The sequence below is a fragment of the Sinohyriopsis cumingii genome, chromosome 2, assembly GCF_028554795.1.
Source record: "Sinohyriopsis cumingii isolate HCF-2022 chromosome 2, ASM2855479v2, whole genome shotgun sequence".
NCBI classification, from domain to species: Eukaryota; Metazoa; Mollusca; class Bivalvia; order Unionida; family Unionidae; genus Sinohyriopsis; species Sinohyriopsis cumingii.
Genome location: NC_142962.1, coordinates 139,530,692 through 139,542,453, shown reverse-complemented (window position 1 = coordinate 139,542,453; position 11,762 = coordinate 139,530,692). Strand labels below are relative to the sequence as shown.

The 11,762-nt window shown below is 34.7% G+C and overlaps 1 protein-coding gene across 1 annotated transcript in view; it reads left to right on the top strand.

Moving 5' to 3' along the window:
- Positions 1–4,565: 4,565 nt before the first annotated feature.
- The window catches only part of LOC149805933 (FAD-dependent oxidoreductase domain-containing protein 2-like), a 124,220-nt gene continuing 117,023 nt past the window's right edge, over positions 4,566–11,762 (top strand). The window contains exon 1 of the mRNA XM_089950721.1: positions 4,566–4,654. The gene's annotated coding sequence lies outside the window, so the exon portion shown is untranslated. The remainder of the gene's footprint in view (positions 4,655–11,762) is intronic.

Here is an 11,762-nt window from a genome sequence, read left to right as displayed (position 1 = left end):
AGTAACTTTTAAACAAGGAAACAAAAATTGAAAACTATACTTGTCACTGGTAGCTTAATAGGTTGTGCACTAGTATTCAGTAGACAACATGGCTTAAGTTGTCATAAATATCGCTACACTTCTACTGGTGTGTCATAAAATCCAGATTACTGGCTCCTTAACGTCATCAGAGTTTCTAAAAATATGTTCTCTTACTCTAGTTATACTTTGAATTTATTCTGAAGCAATCTTAACAACAAAATAACAGAAATTCACGTTAATTTCTATCTCAATTTTAATTAAAAAAATTTAAAATATTTTTTTAACATATTTTGTTTCATAGTTCATTCACCACATTTCTTATTTTTCTGTTGTCACCACTGAGTCTGTGGAAGTGATGGTACTCTTGATGGTTTAACCAAATTGCAAAGCTTCTGTCTCACCATCACCTCCCCAATGTTATACTTCTCCTTCATGATTTCTGAAATACAAATCATTGTATATTAATGAATAGAATCAAGCAAGATTTCAAATTTATTTCAATCCCATATATATATATATATATATATATATATATATATATATATATATATATATATATATATATATATATATATATAGAGAGAGAGAGAGAGAGAGAGAGAGAGAGAGAGAGAGAGAGAGAGAAGTGAGAGAATGAGAGTTATGCCTGAAACATTTCATGCAATTACAGTACTTTTACAATACCCGAGGTTGGTAATTGTAATGAGGCACTTGGCTTGATGACTAACTTGATAGGCTTAAAAACCTGTGGTTTCCATCACAAATTAAACTGGCTACCTAACTGCTCCTGTGGCCTAAGTCTAAGTGGTTAGAGCGCCTGCTACGGGTGTGAGAGGTCACAGGTTTGAACCCTTAACCGAGTCATACCAAAGACTTATTAAAAAAATGGTACTATTAGCTGCCTTGCCTGGTGCTCAGCATTAACCCTTTACCTCATGCAAGCGTCTTTTGACGCCTCTACTCCATTCACGTGGAAGCGCCTTTTGACGCCTGCTGTAAACATCAGCCATTTTAAGCTGGTTTTCATAACGCCACCTTCGGGGAAAACCCCCATTTAGATACTACATTCATTTCTGTGAATGACAATTACATCGGATCACGTGGTCACTGTTTATGCCCTGGTCGATATTTGCTATTTAAAGTAACTGGGTCATAATCTACACTCTCCAAAATGGAGCTCGCGGATTTCATTCAGTACTTACGAAGTTTTCACGATTAGAATCAGAACTACGAAAGATTCAATAACTTAGGTAAAGGCTCTGATATTGATGCAGGCAGCAATTAGTTTTCATAAATTATCAAATTCAGATGACTTAGTGATGTAGATGCAGACGACAAATTGTAAATTTCAAGTATGAGAAATGGCAGCTACGATTGGTCACGCGGCCTCACTGACATGACGGTGAATGAGTCCTCTCAAGATTTTAAAGAACGTAAAAAATTCTTCAGTGAAAAATAATTACGCAGCTATAACAATCAGACTTTTAATCTTAAATTTTTCCACACATAATAGATGTGTACCAAAAATGTAAAATGGTTACAATTGCTGTTTAACATAAAATACACTACATTGCTTAACAGTTAACAGGCAGGCCTATGCATATGGAGTCGAATAGGTAACAGGTGCTCTATTTATAGCATGCTGCACTTTGTAATTATGCTCTATAAGGTAAACGGTTAAGAGGTTAGTGTTAGGACTGGTCAACCTGGTGTCAAGATAATGTGAATGGGTGGGAGACATTATGCTACACGTCTGTGGCAAGATATCCCAGTGCTAGACATCACTATAAATTGCCACACTGCAGACATCGTAGCGATGTGACTAAACATTTGTTAAAGCTACGTTACTAAACATCTGAATCACGCACACACAAACTGGCTACCATATACATGCAGTTGTGATTATACCATTTAAACTGAAAGTAGATTTACATTGTCCATTTGAATATTGTCCGTCTACACTATAATGTTTCAAGTAGTAGTTGTGTATACCTTAGTTCATAAAAAAAAATTTGTTACAATTTGGCATATATTTTGTCATAGGTTAACAAAGTTTAAAATGCATGGTTAATAATTTAAAATATACCATAAATTATTTGAATTCTGGACTGGTCTTGGAGAGGTGGCCTTGTGTGTGCTTATTATTGGCTCTTGCCCCAGTTAGTGTCTTGCCAATATATTCACCTGAGCTGTACAGCATTCTGAATATTTATCTAGCAGCTTTGTTAAAATCCAAAATTTGACATATTTCTGCCTCATGCTGGGTGTAAAAAAAAAAATTAATCCAAATTTTCACCATGATGATTCATTATGCACTAAGTTTCTGATATATTTACTTATCTACATACACAACTCCAGGTTACAGCTAATGTTCTAGACATTTGAATTTGAAACAAATGTGGTATTACCTCTCGCTTGCTTAATTCAAAATTAAAAGATCGAAGAAGGGAGGGGGTAAAATCGAATTTCGGTGTGAATAAATCCTAAATGAACCGCATTATACCAAATACAGCTATAATACTAGTTGTATAGTGGGACACTTTAGCGTCAATAAGACTTTAACATTAAAATATGGGGTTTGCGCTTTGGCGTCAGTGGGAATTTAACATGGGAATGTCACCTGAAGGTCAATAGGAATTGAACATTGGGGGGCGTCATGGGGTTTAAGGGGCAAAACCTTTTATATGGTGAAATGTATTTGTAGGGACAAAGGGTTGATAGGGACAAACATAGACATACAGAAATAAACAAATACACATTCAAACACACAGAAAAGAGGACAGAAATGTTCTAAAGAAAGACTCACAGATAGAATAGAGACTCGAAAAAGAAAAGTCTATTGTATGGGTTCTAAACATTTGTTCAAGTATATACATGGGCTCTCTGGCCTGTGCTTTGGTCTAAGCACTATCCATTTAATACAGAAACATTTGGACATGAAAGAAACCTATTTACGAGTATTTTAGTTCTTGGTTCTAGTAAACTACTATTTAAAATTAAAGTTCACTCATTTCTAAAATCACTTCATATCCAACGTATTTATATTTAATGATGAATTATAAGAAAAAGCTAATACAAATCAAGTAACAACCAATCAAATAGGACAAAGTTCACGCTTCCCTTTATGCCTTTCAAACACGTTGTTAAAAATCTGGTCAGCTGCCATTTGTGTCCCAGCGTAGATGTTTCCCATCACGTACTCCCTTTCATTCGTAAATCTGCTGTTATGTCCATCGTGCTCGGTAAGCAGATCAAGTGCAATCATCGTCTTCTTCCCATGGAGGTACAACGTATGCCATAGTAATGGTCACTTTTCCATCGGTGATGTCAAATTTTTCTCTCATCGTCTGTACGTATTCTATAGCCCTCACAAGTTTGGAAGAAGTTAGTTATGCAGGTGTGCTAAGCCCGAGACATACAGGCGAGTTCAAACTGTTGTGATATATAGATAGGCTCAATCGACCTCGATCTTTGACTTGGCAATGGCATTTGAGTTTCTTTAACAGTGAGTCAGGTAAGTCCGTAATAAAACCTGCTACTTCCTCCGCTGGAACGTCGGACGCGAAGTCTTTAAATTTCACCCTGTAGTTGTAAGTTGTCGAGGTCGCTGCCTGAGTCATTTGAATGCTAAAATACTCCTTTAGGTCTACTGAATCCTTTCCTTTCTTGGACGCACTTTGCAGTGACGGTATGGTGTGAAAGAGGTGTGAAAGAGGTCAGTGATGTTTGTTCCTTCTCTTTTTTCATCTGCGTAGAGTGATTCATCTTTCTGGTCGCTTGTCCTCGCAATGAAGTGTCGTTCTTGGAAATCGTCCCTTTTTATACTGGGTGATATCAGCATGTCCATAAGGTAAAGTTTTGTGGTGGAAGTTGCACTGGTTGCACGTAGTTTGTCATGGTGTTAGTAAATAGACAGCTAAGATGTGGTACTGCACTAGTTATGTGATCGTGAGGCATAGGAAATTACATCACAATTAATACTTCCAGTTCAGTACCCATGTAGTTCTAGTCTATTTTTAGAACATTTTTTCCTCTCTCATTTTGGTGGTGATAGAAGAGTTTTATTTATGCATTTTTGGTAGGGATTTAAAGGTAACAGTTTATTCTTGATAATATGAGCTCAGGGTGTTGTTGTCCGTATGTATTTTGGCGACAGTGCACAGTGAGTAATAAGGCCTTGGTGATGATCCGGAAGTGAAATTTGTGTTCTGTTTACATGCTGCTATTTTGACAGTCAATCATCTAACAAAAGAGCAGGTCAACCTTTGACAAGAACTTTACCGTGATGTCATCTTTGAAGGTACTTTAGATTAACATATGATTTACATTGATTGTCACACAGTGGAAAGGTCAGTACTGAGAAACAAATGTAGAGAACATATAGTAAAATTAATTGTGTACTATGTCCATATACAGTTCTTGATTAGGTGCAGCTCTCCCGAAGGGCAACAACCTGTCCAAGATTAATAAACAATTTGGGCACTTTGATTTATAGAAGTCACCTCCCTTGATGGTTGTCACGCTTGCGCATCACCGTAACGAAAGTAAACTTCCGGGTACGGTGCGAGATATATCTCTAGTGAAACATACGCACGTTGACAGTTGTAAATGTGGTATGTAGTGAAGGAGTAAGGTAAGTGACTGAAAGTTTCATCAGATATATTGCACCAACAGTTCTGTTAGAGAGAAAAGAACAATGTTAGAGTAAATATCCATTGAACAAATTGGTACAGTTTGTAACACTTATCGGTACAAACCAAGGAAGTATTTTTAAACGTATAGCATTATCACACGTGTGTTCAGTACAATAGATTGCTGACACTGACAATAGAAATGGTGCTGTACATAGTCATGAATGATTTAGTAAAGTTTTATTTTAAATACTATGGTTCTGGCAGTGTTTAAATTATGTATGGAAATATATCCCATAATGCATGATTTTGTGAAGTTGAATGTACTTTTTTATCAGTATGAACCTGTTGTTAACTCGATCACGTTAAATTTAGGTGAATGTAGCACGGTAACTTATTGACTTGGGGTTAGAGATACATTGAACAACACAATCCTGCGATAGTCATAATTACTAGTAGACTTATGTATAATCATAACGCAAATGCCAGTAATGGTCAGTATGAAAATTAATTTGAAAATACCTCAGTCAGTCAATTTTCTCTTCTTTAAAATTACCCATGTTGTAAATTTTTGAAGTTTTCAGATTTTCATCAAAATTAACATTTCTTACAGACATATAAGTTAAGATATATATATATATATATATATATATATATATATATATATATATGTTAAACAACATGTTGTTACTAAATTTATGCCATGTTTTTTTAGAATGTACACTTAATTTTGTTGATATTATTTCACATTTTGACATTTACTATATAAAAAGGAATATTTAAATGTTATGGTCATAATATTGACTCTTTGATTAATGTCAGTGATTTTGTGGATAATCATCCATGTTGTTAATTGGAGAATTATTAACTTTGACGAGAAAGTTTTATTTTTATTTTATACCAGTATCTCTCTTTTATTGTCATATATGAACCCAGGTATGTGGAATATTCTTAAATAATCATCATGCATTGGGTTACAGCAAATACATACAAACTTGTTAGAGTGGTGACATAAAGGCATTTTTGCTTGATAGAATCACAGCAGAGAACAATACCTTGTTAAGCTCATTGTGTGTTTCATGCCTTAATGTTGAGATCAAAGTAGGAGATCGCTGTGTAAAGTTTGATAAAGTTGTATCTTGGAACTCTAGTCATTCCTATTACATGTTCAACAGATAACTTGTCTCGTGCAGAAGCCATTACATACTTTCTGATGCCTCTCAATAATTTTCTGGATATTTTATGCCCGTAATTCACAGAGAGATAAATTTGTCATCTGTAAATCAACAAAAATGTTTCCCCATGTGTTTACCTCATTTAAGATGCATGCATCACATGTGATTGTCCAGTATGCAGTGAGGCATTTCAGGTTTTTGCTGTTTGGTAAGAAGCTTTTATTGTAAGAGCTCCATTTGCACAGTTGAAATTTGGAAAACAGATTTTTGGATCACATAGACAACTGTTGTACAAGCAAAAACACTTTTTGCTGAACAATTACTTGTTGGAGATGCATAGCCACTGATATGAAGAATTGCAAGGACAATTTTTCAGATGTAGCCAAGCAGTTCCATGGAATCAGTTGATTTGCAATTGCATCCAACAGGTGAAACAGTATCAGTGGATGAATATGAGACTCATACAATTTGCCTGATAAAACTTTGATGTGATTCATATCGACAATTAGAGTGTGAAGAGATGATAGTTAAAGGTACTATATATACTCGCTTATAAGTCTAGTCAAACTGCAAATGACAAAAATCCTGATCTGCCATAGCATAATGTGCCTGCAGATCAGGATCTATTTTGTTTGTTCTACATGTTAAACATGTAACTTCAAATGTTATCCAAGGGCTGTTTGCTTTTTAAGGTACTTTTGATACATTATTATTACTTTTGAGTACAATAAGACCAAAATGGCAAGATCAAGGGAGGGTACAGAGGCTTTCTCTGGGTATAAAACCTCCTTTAGGGTTCGAAAGCTTGAATGAGTTAAGAGTGACAAGAAAGAATCTTAAGGTTATAAAACTTCCATTTTGTGAAGCCAGGTTCCTATATTATACAAAAGGAGCAGCAAGGCTTATGGAGATTGGGATTAATTCTCATAGTACAATGCAAGATATTGGCTCTTTGTCAGAATTTGGATTGAATGACAATGTTTGTGCTCATTGCTTGGCTGTTATAAACAGATAATTGTGATCAAAATCCTCAAGGATCAGATTTGTGTCTGTAAAAGCAAATGACTTTGCAGTAAAACTGTACATATAGTGAGCAGAATTTGGCATGCATAAAATTATACCCAGGTGAAGGAAATTAATACCTGCCATCACATGGAGATTGATGTAGAACTTTTTTGACCCATTTTACTGTGTAAATTGCTTTCATATTCAGAAAACATAAAAAATTAGCTTCAGAAACCTATTCAACAAGTAGTTTTCAGTTACCAGTCCCAGGTAAGGTCATATGAAGATAACAGGTAAAACTACCCACACTGAAGATGTAAGGTGGATAATGAAAGACCTAAACATATGGGGTTCTCATTATACAAACTTTTGTTGACACGGTCTGGTTACTTTTACCTTGAAGGTAATAGCTAAACTTTCTTGACAGGACTCACTGAGTTGTGATAGACTTCAATGAGTTCAGGTGATCCAGTTCACTGAGCAGTGATAGACTAGCAGTGATCTAAAATAACTCTCATATTGGATAATTTTAAATGACCATAATTGTGGTTTTCATTACAGTTAATTAAACTACTGTACCATGCCATATGCCACATTTGACATGATAATCCACATGCAGGGCAAATTTAAGAATCTAGATACATGTATATTACATTTTTTTTCTGACTTGTCATTAATAGGTTTGATTTAACTCAAAAGACTTACACAATCAAATGATTACATGTATTTCATTGTACGAAAGAGAAAGTTTTGAAGTGAAGTTTCTTTTTTGCGGATTTCATATATGTTGGAAGACCAATTTTTTCATACTTCCTTGTAAAGATCAACATTGAAGATCGATGTGCCAAATCCAGGCTGACAGATGAAACTTAGAACTATAAAAATAAACGAATTGCATGTACATATTAATGTAAGAAATGTAACTACTGGTATGTAAACCTCTTCTCCAAGATTAAGCTGTCAAAAATCAAGATTTACTGAAAATTAGTCTTCTATTAAACTTAAGTTAATCTAAACAATTTCCTAACCCAGACATTTAAAAATGGATTAATTTAAATACTTAGATTCTAAAGGAATTATTCCAAGTCTGTTACATCAGGATCACAGTGTTGTATAAGACACGTGTAGGTTACCAAAACTGTTCTCACATTACAGATGGATAAATAAAAAAGGAAAGTAACAATGTAAATCTAAATATTTAATGTAACAGTATAACCCAAAATACTTGATATCTGATGTTTCAAATTAGTTCACTTTCCATTAACACATTTCCTGTATATCAAAATTCTATTACCGATATTTGCTGTTTTCCCATTGAAAAATAGATGTAAAAAATCCAAATTGATTAAAAATCACCTCAGAAAATGATGAATGAAAGTATACACACATTCTTTAATAAGTTAGGCATGTCTTCATGCCTGTTTACTTTACATATACTTATAAGTAGGGATCTTGATAGTTTTCAAGTTGTGACCCAGGAGTTGTCTTATTTCATCCCCTACGTCTATCAAAATCCATGTATCAGTGGGTCCGTAATGGATATTTCATCTCATCATGTCCTTAAAATCTGTATGGTTATAGAGTCACAGGATCACAAAAAATTCTGTCATATTTGTTTAAAACTTACTCTGTTCCTGGTCTCACCTCCAAGAAGCCATGTAAAAATATTAAAACTACTGAGCAGATATGATATATCCCCCCGCCCCAATCACATTCCAACATTTCAAGTCTTTGTACAGGGGTGCAGAAATCCATTGTTCATATTGTCCAAATCAGAAATTTGTTTGGACAAGCATATTCTGTGGACAATTAAATTGTGGCCTAAAAAGGCAGTAGTTTCCATTTTGTCTCAGAGATGTTTGCACAAGCACCATTCATACTTAACGGCATGTACCATATGAGTGCATTTTTATATTTACATAGTGTATGCTCAGATTTACCAGTTAGGACTGAAACCAACTGCTGCTTTTGCTGGTACAAGCAAATACGTCTTCGCTAGTCAAGGTTCCGATATGTTAACCTATCTTCACATTGATGGATCAATCAGATATTTCAGTGCTTTGTCCTAGCATGATCTATTGGATTTCACAAGTTGCTATTCTTTGAATGTTATGCCAACTAGCTCATAATGTGTTACAGCAGTGCAGTGTACAGCATACTTCAAAAAGATATTTTGTTAGTTTAACATTGAAAGTATAGTTACTTACCAGAGAGAAGCCAATAACAGGTTTATTTGAGGGAAAGGATGTAAAAAAAGTCCATTTCAGTTGTGTGCTCCCCTTATCTTGATCATATATGAACAGTGTTTAGATTTGAACAACTTGATTTTGATTTGATGTGGTAGCTTGCTGCCAGATCCTATGAAATATCTAATCAACCTACAAAGGTGTAGATGTTAATGTATCGGAACTTTGGCTAGCAAAGATGAACCGGAGTTTTTAGCAAAGATGAACCAGATTTTTTTGGCAAAGATGAACCAGAGTTTCATCAGAATGTATTCCATAGCAAGGAGGATAAGGTTTCCACAAGGAATCTGTTGTTTTAAACCAATCACTGCACTCCTTGAAACTGTTACGTGCAACTCTGATGAAATTTCCTAGAAATACATCTGGATGGATCATTTCCTTATACAACTAGGATGGAATAGTGAAAAGTCTAATGATATGTTGACAAATCTGGTTAAAACTAAACTGACTATGACAGGGAATATGATAGAAAATGGGAGGTCAAAGAATCTTGGCTAGAAAAGATGGAATGATCGCATCTTGTAATTTATGTAAGAGATACTCCTTAACTGCAGACCAAACCAGGACAGGTTATCACAAGGAAAGACAAACTGTAAACATACCAAAAAGGTGCTGAGCACAATAAACATTCATTAAACAAAGGTCCTGGAACAAGACACACGTAAAGCCAAGCAGCTGAGTTCTCAACTGGAAGCACAACCTTGTTTAAGTCAGTCTCGGCCTGAGCCAGTTGATGCAAACATTTTTTGCAGGATGTCTTTGATAAAATTGAGGATAGCAAGGTAAAGCAGAAGTGAAGCAGACCATACCTCTTGATCTGTGTTGTCTTCAGTGATCAGTGTGGACTGCTGTCAGTGACTGTTTAACTTTTGTCAGAGTTAATTTTCTTTCTATTTTAATTGCCAGCACACTGACTCAAGAAAACACAACAGCAAATTACTTAAAGGGTTGCATAAACAGAACCCTTTACAAGAAAAATAAGATAAGTTGAAATATCGAGTATACTGTATTTAGATCTCACAGATAGATACTGCATACATTTAATTGGTGAATCTTAATAAAAGCAAACATTTGAACAATCCATTGTCTTCCACTATTCTTTCTAACTATGACAATATGGACATAGTGGGTCTCTTATATTGACAAATAAGCTTTTCAGTTTATTCGTATGTGGACAACTTGATTCTGGCAAAATTTCTACACCCCTGTCTGTCTTAATTGGTGTAAGTGGAGATAACTAAATTATATATTAATATCAATTAAAAAAATACAGACTAAAATTTACCCAAATTTTAAACAACTGATGCTTTTTAAAGAAAGCACATTAATCAAATAAGTATTTCATAGGCCAATTTTTCAAATTGATTTATTTATTAATGTTCAGCTGAATCTACCTAAGAAATCACAATTGATAAATCACTCTTACACAAACATATCCATTGTTAAACCACTCTGTATTGTATGAACATATCTTTACTTTTAAAAAAATGTGTTTCAAGCTTGATGGAAAACCAAGAAAGTAATACTAGTGTATAAAAAGGGCTGCGCCACTGGTCCTTAAAATTACATGTCTATTTTGTTATCAAGATGTGTTGGGAAAGTTATGGAAAGAAATATTTTTAAGCGTCTTTACAACCATCTACATTCAGATGATCTTGTTCAAATATCAATCTGGTTTTCTTCCCCAGCAATATCAGTTTATAGATGTGTACCATACTATATGTACTGCGCTTTATAACAAGGATGATATCTTATAGACTTGCAATGTCTCTAAAGCATTCAGTCGGGTCTGGCATACAGGTCTAAAAACCAATTAAAGTGCAGTAATATACTGATGTCTCTTTTATTGAATGTTTCTCTAATTGCCTATCTAATAGACTATTTATTGTGTATGTTGATGATATAGGTGATGACCTCTTGAGTGCAGCGAGACTCTTTACAGATAATAGCTTACTGGCGTATTGTCCAATGTTCTGAAACTGAATATGTAATGAACACAGATTTACAAAGGATTGATGATTGGTCAAAGCAGTGTTTTTTTTTAACTTCAATCCTGCCAAAACTGAAAATCATCTTTCTTGCATAAACTCAGAAAGCCAATTTTTCCTGAGCTAAAGTTTAAAAATGAAATCCTTCCTAATATATAGAGTTTCATAAACCTCTTGGTGTAACTGTAACTAGTCTGTATCTAGGCAGCTGGACCAAACATATTGGTAACCTATTTATGTTGATGTCAAAATTGATAACTGTGTTGAAAAAATACTTAATAATACATTTGCCACAAGATGTTAGAAGGGATATACTTTATATCCATCTGCCACTTACTAGAATATGCTGACTGCGGCGGTTCGAATCTAGGATTCAGCCAATGTGGGTATGTGAGAAAGCTTGCCAGTAGCTTCTCGTGGGTCGGTGGTTCTTTCCGGGGTTTTCCCAGGTTCTTCCTCCACCATTAATACTGGCCGCCATGTATAGCCTATCGTGTGCTGAAAAATGGCGTTAAACCCCACCACAACAACAACAACAGAATATGCTGATGTTGAATGGGATGGAATTTAGGCTAAAGACTAAATTAAATAAAGGAAAAATTTAATTAAAAGCAGGAAGAATTGTGACTGATCTTACTAGAAGTGTTTCATGTCATATGACTTATGAAGACTCTGGTTGGTCTGCCTTTGCTGATA